The sequence below is a fragment of the Penaeus vannamei genome, chromosome 38, assembly GCF_042767895.1.
Source record: "Penaeus vannamei isolate JL-2024 chromosome 38, ASM4276789v1, whole genome shotgun sequence".
Taxonomy (NCBI): domain Eukaryota; kingdom Metazoa; phylum Arthropoda; class Malacostraca; order Decapoda; family Penaeidae; genus Penaeus; species Penaeus vannamei.
In genome coordinates this window covers 10,814,488-10,826,987 of record NC_091586.1, presented here as the reverse complement: position 1 = coordinate 10,826,987, position 12,500 = coordinate 10,814,488, and the positions used below count along the sequence as shown (strand labels likewise).

At 46.9% G+C, this 12,500-nt stretch overlaps 1 protein-coding gene across 3 annotated transcripts in view; it reads right to left on the bottom strand.

The window, feature by feature from the left end:
- LOC113825996 (ATP-binding cassette sub-family C member 5) overlaps positions 1-12,500 on the bottom strand; it is a 114,827-nt gene that overhangs the window by 75,038 nt on the left and 27,289 nt on the right. Inside the window, exon 1 of one of the 3 annotated variants that reach the window (XM_070116086.1) lies at positions 2,415-2,439. The exons of the other annotated variants lie outside the window; for them this stretch is intronic. The gene's annotated coding sequence lies outside the window, so the exon portion shown is untranslated. Of the gene's footprint in view, positions 1-2,414; positions 2,440-12,500 lie in introns of those variants that run through there. 3 annotated transcript variants of the gene reach the window in all.

Below are 12,500 nucleotides of genomic sequence, written 5' to 3'. Positions count from 1 at the left end.
CACCCTACCCTTACTCACTCTCTCCTTCCCTCGCCCTACCCTTCCTTCCTATCTTCCTTCCTTACTCCATTCTTGCCTTCGTTACTCACTTGCTAAACTCACTCATTCATTAACTCTCTCTCTTGTTATCCCCCACTCTCTCATTTTCTCTTTCTTTCATTCATCTCTATTCTCCATTACCCCTTTCTCTCCCTTTCTTCTTTTACTGTCCTCTAATTCTCGGATCCTTCCTCATCTCATTTTCTCTCTCTTTTTATATTCCCTCTTTCTCTTTCCCTATATTTCTTCCTTTAGACGCTTCTCGGTCTGCTCTACGGTCTTATTGCTGTTGCTGTCGTTATTGTTTTCCTTTTTCTCTTATTAAATGCTCCCAATGCTTTCCCTTTCGCTCTTTGCTTTATTTCATTTTCTTTTTTGTTTTCTCTATTTGTCGTTATCTTCGTCTTCTTCTTCGTTCTCGCAGTCGTCGTCGTCGTCGTCGTCGTCGTCGTCGTCGTCGTCGTCGTCGTCGTCGTCGTCGTCGTCACCTCCACTGCTGCCGCGGCCTTCGTCGTCCACCTCGCCCTCCTCCTCCTCCTCCACTCCGCCGTGACTTGTCCTTGGAGATGACGAGGCGAGATGGCAACCCAACACCCAGCGTCTTCTGCTCTAGCATGTTAGGGTTATCTGTCTCCCCCTCCCTCCTCCCCTCGCCCCCCCCCCATCGCACCCCATGCCCTTTGTCAGAGTTGTTCCGCGTCGTCATGGAACACTAGAACACCTTAACCTTGTGCAACATTTTCAACACGTCTCGTTTGGCAAGTGCAAAACATGGTGTGTGAGTATATAGTCTTCGTCCCTTCGACTTTCACCTTCTTGTAAATTCGTCTGGTGTTTTTTTCCTAAACAACCACACACATAAATGAATAAATACATAATCAAATAAATAATTAAAAACAAGTTCTGGGAGCCCGCACACGATCAACAAACAAAGAATCAGCACATCGGCAATGATTCTCAAGCAAGGCACTCGAAGAGAAGATGACCAGACCCTCTTGAGACTGCAGTGCCCCGGGAGTGCCATTCTCCCGCGTGACGTACACCGAGTGCCACGGTGACCGACCCTGGCTGTACAGTGTGCTACTGGGCAAGTGATGACGTCACAGGCTACATCGTGCTTCTGCCGTGGCACTGTGGAACGAGTCTTGCTTCAAGGTCTAGTCCATTAGCAATTTGATACGCTCGTAGTACTGTGCTTCATGGCTGTCACCTTCACGAAGGTTCCACGGTATTCTCCAGATCATGACCTTTGCGCGGGCTTCAGTTATCCAATAAAATGGTCGCCCGACGTCGTCTCCCGCGCGACGACTGTTTGGATGCTGTTGTTTGCTGTGATGTTCGAGATTCCTGGCGAGTGTGAGGGAGCCTCGGTACTCGGGTTACCGCACAATACGCTGTCATGCTGAGGGTCAAATGGCCGTGACTATGAAAAGCACGCACGCACACGCACACATGTACACACACACACGCACATGTACACACACACACACACACACACACACACACACACACACACACACACACACACACACACACACACACACACACACACACACACACATACACCCCCCCCAAAAAAAAAAAAAAACACACACACACACACACACACAAGCACACTGACCTACACCTCCCTCGTCCGCACAGAACGCGCGCACTTCCAGCGACGAAAACCGAGAGCGGAATCCCTCCGGTCCGCCTGTGCGCCGCTGGCATGGCAGTTCCATTGATCTCCTTCGCATTCTCCGGCAGAGCAACACGTGCTTTTAAAAGGTCGCCGTGCCCCGTGACCTACATCCAAACGCTGAGAAAATTCCTCATTCTCTTTCTTTCTTTCTTTTCCTTCCTCCTCTTCCTTCTTTTTCTTATACTTTTTTCCTTTCTTGTTTTTTCTTCTTTTTCTTCTTCTTCTTCTTCTTCTTCTTCTTCTTCTTCTTCTTCTTCTTCTTCTTCTTCTTCTTCTTCTTCTTCTTCTTCTTCTTCCTGAAATTCCGATGTCAAAGCGGCGTAAGCAATAAAATCGACGGAAAAACAAAGGCCTTTTCTGTCTTCTTCCAAGCCAATCGGCGGTCCACGCGGGGCACCGGTCGCGCCCGCATAACGCCCATCCAGGTCGTTAGCGCCCGCGTGCCGACAAACATCCGGTGGTGACGCAACGTTGCGGAACGTTCCATTAATGATCGCTCACCGGTTATGGCGGCAGCGTCGTTCAGGGTAGAGTTACGGTTTCAGTTTTGCTTCACTCGGGATGGTCCGCCGCGCCCTCGCCGCCCGCGCCCGCGAATTCTGCCTCGGGATCGATCCTCCCAACGAGCGCTTGGCTTCGGTCATGAATTACCTCGTGGACATCGGGTTACTCATGGTAACGTGTTACTCACGTGGGCTCCTGGTCCTCAGCCGCCTCGTGAGCGTCGCAGCATCTCCGACGGCGCTTGTCACGGGGTTGGTCCGACGCTGCCTCTCGGGTATCGGGGTACTTCGCGGTAACGTAACACTCCCTCGCGTGTGTCGACTGGCCGATGCGACCGCCACCCGCGCCGCCCCTCCGTCCCACGCTGCCAATCAAACTGCCGCCCCATACAAGCACGGCGCCACGCTGCCCGCCCAACAGCTCTACGCTGTTGCCAAATTGCCCACTTTTCGCCCTGCGTGTGAAGCTTTAAACATGGCGAAGAAGAAAAAACAACAGATCAGTCATCACTGGTCACGAGTGCAGTCAAAACTTCGCATGCTCAAGGAATTTTATCATGAATCTTTAATACAGATGTACACATTTTCTCTGCGAATTCTTGGGTTGATTCTTTCCCAGCTATGATTGTTTTCCACTGTGTCGCTTTTTTTATATTCCAATTACCCTTAAGAGTAACTTAAGGGTAAGAAGCTGAGAAAAAAAAATAAAGTTTAACTTACTTGAATATACTACACGCGCACACAACGCACACTCAAATAATCCGAAGATAGTCCTCACTTCCGCTACAAGCAAAGCTACGATTTGAAAGCCCTTCAGTCCCCCCACGCACGCAAACCCGAGAGCAAGATTCCACTTGAAAGCTTCTAAATCCCCACACGCAGCCAAGCCGGAAGGCAAGATTCCACCTGTATCGGTGTCTCTCTCGTTAAGTTTTGCCTCATCTCTCGCTTCCTCCACCAACTCTTATTAGCAAGATCCCACTCACCCTGCGTGCATCTTCCGCTCTGCCGGATCATGCTCCATCAGAGATTTCGAATGCTACCTTTTCTTAAACAGCACCATACACCGACCGACTGTTCCATATTCTCCTAGACACTATAGCCGCATTACCACAACTCTAGTGTTTATATTGATCACAACACTGTAACCGCATACTCATCACAAATCTTTTACCACACTGTTATAACCACATACTCACCACAACACTGTGCCACGTACTCATCACAACATAACCACAACACATTCCAGACTTGCCATAGTGTTCATACTCACCTTCGGCTTCTAAAACATCGTTTCCTCAACAACAAAGTCGCAGAGAGTTAGCATAGGGTGGGGTGGGCGTGGGCGTGGAGGGGAGTCGCGAATCCTTTGGAAAAAATAATATCGGCCAATTTGCTAAGCATTTCTCAGCGTCCATATCAAGAATATACAAAGGAGCCATATCACTGAATATTGGATTAAATTTAAGTAGAGTTTGTACAGATTCCGGCATATTTTTTTTCCTAAGCTAGAAATGTGTAGTTTCAAGAATCCTAAGCGGAATGACTGAAGTCGGGGCGTCAGGGGTGCGTCGGGGGTTCGAGGAAGGGGTCGCGGGCGCTAAGAGGTCGGGAACCGCTTGTCTGGCGCGCATTAACACCTCGCCACGACAGGTATGTGTTCGACTGAGGTGCTTCTGTAGAAATATGCGGAAACAAAATACTCAGCGTCCGTATTCAGTCAAATATATTGATACGTATGGTATTTGCAGTATATTTGATATGTTGTGATATAGTGTGTGTCACACACACACACACACACACACACACATACACACACACGCACACGCACACGCACACGCACTCACACGCACACGCACACGCACACGCACACGCACAGGCACACGCGCACACACACACACACACACACACACACACACACACACATACACACACATATATATGCTTGGTTACTACTCATGAACAACAAATACGATGACATTAAAACACCAGTTCTTCCTCAGTCGCACCTTCGGTCAACAAAGGTTCTTCCTGCTATTTTGGCGGGGAAGCCCCCTCCCCCCCCCTCAGCTACGAAACTGAATAGTTGATGAGTTATTCGTATCATGCGTTCATAGTTTATTTACAGATATGTCCTTCATATCATAAACATAGTCTAGCGGAATGAAGGTATATCATATATCATATACGATCCAACTCGAGCAGAACATCGTTTTGGAATGCAACCTATCCGTCATTTCTGGATTTTGTCGGAGAGTAAGGAAAAGTAAACAAACAAACTAAAACAAACAAACAAAACGAAACGCAGAGCATACAAAAGAAGTATGTACTTTGTATAAGTTAAAATATATCCCATACCATTATGTAAGAGACAGAACGCTGTGCACAGAAGGGAGGCAAACTGCACAGAGGAACAGCCACAACGACAAAGGAATCAGCTGATAATAACAGTGCTCTTAGCCAGTAGAGCGATGTCAATTTTGTACTCTCTCTCTCTCTCTCTCTCTCTCTCTCTCTCTCTCTCTCTCTCTCTCTCTCTCTCTCGCTCTCTCGCTCTCTCGCTCTCTCGCTCTCTCGCTCTCTCGCTCTCTCGCTCTCTCGCTCTCTCGCTCTCTCGCTCTCTCGCTCTTGTTCTCGTTCTCGTTCTCGTTCTCGTTCTCGTTCTCGTTCTCGTTCTCGTTCTCTCGCGCTCTCGCGCTCTCTCGCTCTCTCTCTCTCTCTCTCTCTCTCTCTCTCTCTCTCTCTATCTCTCTCTCTCTCTATCTCTCTCTCTATCTCTCCCTCTCTCTCCCTCTCTCTCCCTCTCTCTCCCTCTCTCTCCCTCTCTCTCCCTCCCTCTCCCTCTCCCTCTCCCTCTCCCTCTCCCTCTCCCTCTCCCTCTCCCTCTCCCTCTCCCTCTCCCTCTCCCTCTCCCTCTCCCTCTCTCTGAATTTGCGACATGCGAGATCGGACACCTGGAACTTACATGCGATGTTCGTAAGCATTATATATGTATATTTTAAGCCAAGAAATGCAAATAAGAATCAGGCGTCATTCGACAACATTGCTGTCTTAACGTCCAACATAAGTAACCCACACTAACTGTATCTCCCTTCTGGACACACATAGCGTAATGTACCGTAACATATACCCTAACTTAACCTACCCTGCCATGACCTAGCCTAACCTATCCCGACGTAACCTAGCATAGTATAAACCTTTTATCAACACAGACTCACGGGAACACCAGCTGGGCTCGATGCTCTACTAAATTTAACCTTTAAAGTTTTGAATGTCGATCTGTTGAGTATACAAAAGATACGAGGAACTGTTTCTATGAATACTTTTGGTAAAACTACTAAATCCCATTATGTTAAACTGTGAAATATCAGCATGTTAATGATAATGAGTTACACCCATCTTAAATTTTTGTTCTAGTTTCAAAATAAAAATGTCTTTACCTTTTACTGTTACATAAGTATACTTGGTAAAAAAAAAAAATGAAAATTAAAAAAAAAAATCGTCGTGAAAACTGATGTCTGCTTCTGCTTCAAGGAGGAAGAAAAAACGACAATAGAAAAAATGAATGAGTGGAAAAGAAATTTCTTGCTTACTAAAGAATTTACTGGTAATTATTTATGTCTTATTTATTTATTCATTATTTATATGTATACGACTTTGATTCTTATTGTCACCTTTTCCCCGCGTGTTCGGTTTTTTCATCAACCTCAAATGCAATTTTTGCCCTTCCAGTTCATCAAAAAATCACATTTCGAAGACTGATAATGATCTTCCTAAAGAACGGAAATAAAAGATCAAGATTGAAAAAATAAATACTGACAAGCTGTTTTTTCCCTCTCTTTCTAATGTCCGTGCGATGTTAGTGACTTTTCAACATAAGTGCATTCTTTCTCAAAAAATGAGCAAAATATTTAGTTTTCCACGACTGACAAAAAAATCCTTAGCGTTACACACTTACACACACACACACACACACACACACACACACACACACACACACACACACACACACACACACACACACACACATTCACACACACACACACACACACACACACACACACACACACACACACACACACACACACACACACACACACACACACACACACACACACACACACGGACAGACATAGACAGAGGCAGAGACAGGCAGAAACAGAGAAACAGAGAGAGACAGAGAGACAGAGACAGAGACATAGAGAAAGAAAGAGACAGATAGACAGACAGACAGAGAGAGAGAGAGAGAGAGAGAGAGAGAGAGAGAGAGAGAGAGAGAGAGAGAGAGAGAGAGAGAGAGAGAGAGAGGGAGAGAGAGAGAGAGAGAACCGACAACCCTAGTCATGTACTTGACACGAGACCCCGTGGAGCGAGAGCGGAAATATGTGACTCAGAAACCGGTTCAAAATCCCAAACCGGTTAAGGACACGCCCGCCGCCGGTTTCATTCACAACAGCCCTTCCCTACAGGCTCGCTCAGACGAGGGGGTACGGGGAGGGAGGAAGGACGAGGAGGGAGGGAGGAAAGGAAGGAGGGAGGGGAGGAGGAGGAGGAAGAGGGGGGATGAGGGAGGAGGGAGGGAGGGAGGGGGAGTGGGAAGGGGTGGTGTGACGGAAGGAGGAGGAAGAAGAAGAGAGGAGGGAGGGAGTAAAAGAGGAAGACGAAGAGAAAGGAGAAGGGGAAGGAAGAAGAAGAAAAAGGAGAAAGAAGAGGAAGAGGAAGGGAAGGAGGAGAAACAACAAGAGAAGGAAGAATAAATAGAGACAAGGCGAGGAAGAAGAAACAGAGAGTGAAAGAGGTGCGGAACTGGGAATGCAGCATAAAAAAAGAAAAAGAGAAAGGTATATGAGAAAAAAAAACTGCTCTCGGTTGCAGGTGTTGTAGCTCATCATTAAATCATCAGCTGTCAGAAAAATCACCAGAAATATATTTAAAAACAAAAAACAAAATGCACTCTTTTTTTTTCTTTTTGGTCAGCCTTGTGTCCATGTCACCCCCCCCCCTTCCCCTTTCCCCCATTCCCCCTTTTCCCCTTTCCCCCCTCCCCCCTCTCCCTAACCCCTCACCGAAAACCAGAAAGTTATACACACCCATTTGGAGACGAACACCACGACCGCTCTTATGGCAACACTGCACGCGGTGGTGCTGAATTGACGGAAATACAGATTTCGCTGAAGGTTGCAATCGCTAATTCAAATGGATGGGAATCATTTATTAACGTCACTACCTCATCCTCCTGGACCCCCTCCCCCCCCCCTCCAACCACCCTTTCCCTTCCGTCACCACCAAGGCCCCCTCCAACCCTCCACCCCCAACCCCGTATATAAGCAACGGAATACCCTCTCCGCCCCTCACCCTCCCCTTCTCCCATACGCACCCCCCGCACCCCATCCCCAACCCCCCTCAACATGCTCTCAAAACAACCACTTCTCCAGAAATCAAACATATATTATTTTCTACGGCGATTCTCCACCTTCAACTCCACATTCCCTTCCCTCCCCCCAACCCCGCCCTCCACCCCAATCTCTGAATTCCTCTGAAATAACCTAAATGCTGGCTTCCCGAACCTCACAGCTTTCCAAACTTCATATCTCCCCAACCCCAATACCCCGTCTGGGAGGATGGGGTAGGGGGATGAGGGGAGAGGGGGAAAGAGAGAGAGAGGGAGAGCTAGTGGGGGGGGAGAGAGAGAGAGAGAGAGAGAGAGAGAGAGAGAGAGAGAGAGAGAGAGAGAGAGAGAGAGAGAGAGAGAGAGAGAGAGAGAGAGAGAGAGAAGAGAGAGAGAGAGGAGAGAGAGAGGGAGAGAGGAGAGAGGAGAGATAGAGGGAGAGAGAGAGAGAGAGAGAGGGAGAGAGAGAGAGAGAGAGAGAGAGAGAGAGAGAGAGAGAGAGAGAGAGAGAAGAGAGAGAGAAAGAGAGAGAGAAAGAGAGAGAGAGAGAGGAGAGAGAGAGAGAGAGAGAGAGAGAGAGAGGAGAGAGAGAGAGGAGAGAGAGAGAAAGAGAGAGAGAGAGAGAGAGAGAGAGAGAGAGAGAGAGAGAGAGAGAGAGAGAGAGAGAGAGAGAGAGAGAGAGAGAGAGAGAGAGAGAGAGGGGAGAGGAGAGAGAGAGAAAGAGGAGAAGAAAATAAAAAGGGGGGAGACAAAGTGGGAGAGGGAGAGGGAGAATAGTAGGAATGAGAAAGGGAGATGGAGTGGGAGCAAGAGAGGGAGAGGAAGAGAAAAAAAAGAAGTAGGAGAAGGAGAAGGAGAGTGGAAAAGAGAAAAGGAGACGGAATGGAAGAACTTGACAAAAAAAAAAAAAAGGAAATGGACATAAAGAAGAAAAAGAGAGAAAAAAAAACGAAGAAAGAGAAGAAAAGAGACGAGAGAAAGTGTAATACGGAGAAGACGACGATAAAAAGCGTAATCCCGAACAGGCTCCCTCACTCTGGAATGTACGACCGACCGACTGCCACGGGGAAAATATTCGGGGAAAAAAACGGGGGAAAAAACACGTTCTCGGGGCAAATATTCGGGTTAAAAGCTGAACAAAGAGGGAAAAAATATATCCATGAAAATATTCGGGGAAAAAAGTAAAAAGGGGTACAGGGGAAGTAAGTTATATTAAGTCATATTACGTCATATGTAAGTCATATTACGGGTATATTTAAATATTTCAGTATCTAAATTATATCCAGGAAATTGTTCGGGAGAAAGAGGGAACATATTGGGGGGGGGGGGGCACTCAAAGATACTATTCGGTGGGGAAAAAATATATATATATAAATATATAATCTCAATAAAATATACAAAAACACTCAGTAAGAGAAAAAGAGAAAGCAGAGACAAAGAAAAGCAGAAAAAGTAAATAAGGAAACAACAGGAAAAGTAGGAAAGAAACGATAAAAACTAGAGAAGAAAAGTATGAAAGACAAAAAAAAAAAGAAAAGTAAGAAATACAAAAGTAAAAAAAAGTAAGAAAGACAAAAGACAGAAAAAAATAAGAAAGTAAGAAAGATAAAAGAAAAAACAAAAAACGGAAAAGAAAGAAATAAAAAAAAAGCTAATGCAGCCACTCGAAGGCCTGGGCGTTAACAGACAAACCGAAAACCTTTTGCAACTCAGACATGTAGGCTACTCCCCTTCCCCCTCCCCCCTCCCCCTGCCCTTCCCCTTCCCCTTCCTCCCTTCCCCCCACGTTCCCCTTCCTCCCTTCCCCCTTCCCCCCTCACCCCTTCCTTACCCTTCCCCTTCCCCCTCACCCTCCCCCTCTTCTTCCTCCCTTCCCCCCTCCCCCTCCCCTTACCTGTCCCCCTTCCCCCCTCACCCCCCCCCCCTCGCTACGCCGACCTGCTGTAAAACCTGACCTGCAGCTCCGGCGGGTCGGTCAGCTGATTTAACGGACGCGGAGGCTGCTCGAGACCTGCTGTAGGCGTAGCGGTAGGTAAGGGGGGGGGGGGGGTGGCGGGCGGGGGAGGAGGGGGGAAGAGAGGAGGAGGAGGTGAGGAGGGGGAGAGGAGGAAGAGGAATAAGGGGGAAGAGGAGAGAAGAAAAGGAGATAAGGAGAGGAGGAGAAGGAGAGGAGATAAGGAGGAGGAGGAGGACGAGGAGGAGGAGGAGGAGGAGGAGGACGAGGAGGAGGACGAGGAGGAGGAGGAGGTGGAGGAGGAGGAGGAGGGAGGGGAGGAGGAGGAGGAGGAGGAAGAGGAGGAGGAGGAGGAGGAGGAGGAAGGGGAGGAGGAGGAGAAGGAGAAGGAGAAGGAGGAGGAAGAAGAAGAAGAAGAAGAAGAAGAAGAAGAAGAAGGAGAGGAGGAGGGGGAGGAAGAATGAAGAAAAGGAGAGGAGGAGAAGAAGAGAAGAAAAGGAGGCAAGGAGAGGAGGGACAGGAATAGGAGGAGGAGGAGCAACAGCAGCAGGAGGAGAGGAGAGGAGGAAGAGGAGGAGGAGGGGTCCTGTAGGCCGCCCGGGGGGGATTCCCTTCTCCATTACGTAACAGCAGCGGTTCCCTCACACCTGTTTGTTCCTCTGACGCGAAAAGGTGGATTGGTGGACGAGGAAGTATTTTACGTGTATGATTTCGTATATTTTCCGCCCGTCTTTATGTCCAAATGAAGTCGGGTTTTTTTCCCCAAACTCCATCACGATCCCCGTTTCCTTCCATTCTCTTCCACCTACTCCTTTCCCCCTCTTCTTCCACTTGTTCAACTCTCCCTTCCTCTCATCCCCCCTCACTCTCTTCTATCCACGCCTGACCTCTCTTTCATCCTCACTTACCAGCACCTTCCACCCACCCTCCCCTCCCTTCCACTCATTCTAGCCCCATCTCCTGAATACCTCTTTCCTTTTCTTCCACCATTTCCTACCCTCCACTTTCCCACACGCCACTCAAAATCTTCCACATACCTCTACCCCGCTCTTCCACCTTCCCTTACCCGCTATTCCACCCATCCCTCCTCCTCCCTTACTCCCCTCTCCCTCACTCTCCCCCTCCTCCATCCATCCCTCCCATTACCTTTACTTCTCTTCCACATCCTCCTTCCCGCCTTCGTCCGGTATTCAGAAAGTCTTCTAAACAATTAATACTTCTAAACAATTATTTTATATCTATCGACAACTATTTTAAATCTATCGACAATCACTTTACATCTATCGACTATTACTTTACATCTATCCTAAAGCACTTTACATCTACCATCAATCATTTTACATCTATCAACAATCATTATACATCTATCATCAGTCATCTTACATCTACCGACAATTATTTTACATCAATCGACAATCCTTTTAAATCTATCGACAGACAGAGAGAGAGAGAGAGAGAGAGAGAGAGAGAGAGAGAGAGAGAGAGAGAGAGAGAGAGAGAGAGAGAGAGAGAGAGAGAGAGAAAAGAGAGAAAGAGAGAGAGAGAGAGAGAGAGAGAGAAAGAGAGAGAGAGAGAAAGAGAGAGCGAGAGAAAGAGAGAGCGAGAGAGAGAGAGAGAGAGAGAGAGAGAGAGAGAGAGAGAGAGAGGGAGAGAGAGAGAGAGAGAGAGAGAGAGAGAGAGAGAGAGAGACAGACAGACAGACAGACAGACAAACAGAGAAAGTCTATCCCCAAATATTCATTACACAATCGAACACCTCAACCAACGAATACCAACATTAATATAAAATACAAGAGAAAACACGAATACAAACAACAACACTCTAACAATTCCCACACTTATACAACGACCCAGAGACTCTGAAATAAAATACAGAGGCAGTCCTAAAAATGATACAGGAACTGTGGCTTGAGGTTTACCAGGGAGATAAAGTCGCTGTCTCTCGCCGGACCTGACCGCATTACCTACGTACTCTGCAATACACGTTTTTTTTTACCCCAGACCTAAAAAAAAAAATAATAATAAAAAAATAAAAAAAAATAAAAAATAAATAAAAAAAAAAATAAAAAAATCACATTTACTTATCCTACAAATTCCTTCCGTTATTCCGCTTATAAAACCCATTCTCGGCACCGCATATCCCATTCCTAATCCTAATGTATACAGTTCCTAATTCCTTTATTGCGAATCATAGGCCTAGAACTCCATTTCTTATTTCGAAAACTCCTCTCCTAGTCCAAAAAATTCCGTTCCTTATTGCGAAAAATCCCTTCCCATTCCAGAAAATTCCATTCTAATGCCGAGAACTCCACTCCTCATGGCGAAAAAAAAATCCTAATTGAGAAATATCCGTTCCAATTCCCGAAAATTCCATTCTAATCCTGAAAATCCCACTCCTAATTGCGAAAAAATAAGTCCTAATTGCGAAAACTCCATTCCCATTCCCGAAAACCCAATTCCTAATCCCGAAAACTCCGTCCCTAATCCCGAAAAATATCCCTTATCCCGGAAACCCCATTCCAAATCCCGAAAATCCGCCCCTAATCCTGAAAACCCCATTCCCAATCCCGAAAATTCGCCCCTAATCCTGAAAACCCCATTCCCAATCCCGAAAATTCGCCCCTAATCCTGAAAACCCCATTCCCAATCCCGAAAATTCGCCCCTAATCCTGAAAAAACATCCCTAACCCCGAAAACCCCATTCCTGATTCCTCATTCCTAATCAAATAATAATAATAATAATAACCCACAAATCCCACTGCGTTCGGAATCCTAATATTCTCTTATCCATCTTCAATCCTCTGCCTAATTCCGGGTCAGAGAAGGGGAGGAAAGGGTACAAGGGAGGAGAGGTAGGGAGAGGATTACAGTAAGGGGGGGGAGGGGAGGGAAGGGATTACAAGGAAAGGGAGGGAAGGAGGAGGATTAAAA